Source organism: Vigna radiata, unplaced genomic scaffold (assembly GCF_000741045.1).
Source record: "Vigna radiata var. radiata cultivar VC1973A unplaced genomic scaffold, Vradiata_ver6 scaffold_407, whole genome shotgun sequence".
In the NCBI taxonomy this organism is placed as follows: Eukaryota; Viridiplantae; Streptophyta; class Magnoliopsida; order Fabales; family Fabaceae; genus Vigna; species Vigna radiata.
The window spans coordinates 85,245-87,266 of NW_014541815.1; positions in this window are offsets into that span (position 1 = coordinate 85,245).

Consider the following 2,022-nt stretch of genomic DNA (forward strand, 5'->3'; position numbering starts at 1 on the left):
ACGACGACCATAGCAGCGACCACAANGNCGACTGCAACTGAGGACTCCATGGCCACTACAACAGACGACGCAGCGGCGAGGANAACGACGANNGTAGTGGCGAGCAANGNCGACCGCAGNGGTGAGGCAATTGTAAGCNCANCAGAGACCGTACGGCGACCGCAATGACGAAGACGTTGAACCGTAGATCGACGCTACCTAACGAGACCTAAAAATGATGATGATTTGAGTACGAACTGAGTTGTTTGCAGGGGAAAAACGAAAACCTTGCACGAGTTTAGGGAAAACAAAGAAAATGTGAGGGTTTGGAAAATTTTAGGGAAAAGAAATGCAACTTTCGATTTTGAAAAGGGGGAAAGTATGAGAGGGAAGATAGATTTGGAAAATTTTGGATACAGAGGGAAGTTAGAAACTGAAAAATTGTATTTTAAATTTTGGATGACATAAACCTCCTCCAAATAATATTAAAACCCCCACAGTTATCAGGACTTAATTAAATCCTTTTAATTATTTTAAATAATTTTAATTTGCGGAGGGTTTTTATAACCCTCGCAATATAACCTCCTCCTAATAATATTTTTTTTGTAGTGGTAGATAAAATTTTCAACTACCTTAAACAAAATTATAACTCCATTTTGTACTACCTCCAAAATATTTTCTCAACTCATGGCTACTACCAATCAAGAATCATCAATTCTAGAACCTATTTTCACAGGAGAAAACTATGATTTCTGGAGTGTCAAAATGAAGACATTCTTCCACTCTCAAGATTTATGGGATATTATAGAAGAGGGATTCACTATTCCAGAAGATACCTCTACTCTTAGTGCAACTCAAAAGAAGGAGTTGAAGGAAAACAAGCAAAAGGACTCAAGGGCTTTATTTTCTCTTCAACAAGCAGTCGATGACACAATTTTTCCAAGGATAATTGGTGCCACAAGTGCAAAGCAAGCTTGGAGCATAATACAAGAGGAGTTTCAAGGAAGTGATGACGTACGCAATGTTAAACTTCATTTTCTAAGACGAGAGTTTGAATTAATAAGAATGAAGGAATCTGAGACCATTAAAGACTATTATTCTAGAATAAAAGAAATAGTTAGTCAGATAAGAGCCTTTGGGGAAAACATTCTTGACAGAAAAATCGTTAAGGAAATTTTAATTTCTATTCCCCAAAAATATGATGCAATCGCAATTGCATTTAACAAACAAAAGATTTGACTATGTTGGAAAAAGAATGGCTTAGTTTCAAAACCAAGAGGGGGGTGAATTGGTGAGGTTTAAAAATTAGAGTCTTTTTAAAATATTTTTCCCAAAGAATAAACCTTTCAAAAGTTTATTGAATCTGAATGAAAAAGATAATTCAAGTGAACCAAAAAAAATGACTATGCAGAAAGTAAAGTCGAAATGAAAATAAAGAGTTTAGGGATAGAGAAATTCAAACACAGTTTTTATACTAGTTTGGCCAAACTGCCTACATCCAGTGTCCTTCCTGTACCCGGAAGCAAATGCACTATAATGGTCAAGGTTTTTACAACAAGGTTTCTATAGAGACCTCCACATCAAAATATAAAACACCTCTCTAACCCTCTAACCAAAATATAGGCATACAACACCCAAAGAACAACAACAAGATATCCCCTCTCCTGCAGTCATTGTCAACTTTGAACAATCCTCAAAGTTTTCCCAGAACGCAACACGTCCTCTTCCTGTAATCACAATAGGACAACCACAATCTTCTAAAGATTGAGAGAAGTAGATGATCATGTTTCCAGTACAACTCAATGTGTATTGCCTAGTTGATAAGCTGTCGTTGAAGCTATCAAATTAATAATACTTTTCAAGAAAACTTCAGTATTGCCTAGTAGTATTCAAGAAAGTAGATAGGGCTAAAGTAACCCTAAGTCGTCTCCCAACGAACACAAAATTCCTTTCGAATATCTGACTCTTATGAATGCTATGCAATGCTTATGAGTAAAAGTGAGAATGTTTGAAGAATGTTGTAGAACGAAGAGAAAACTTAAA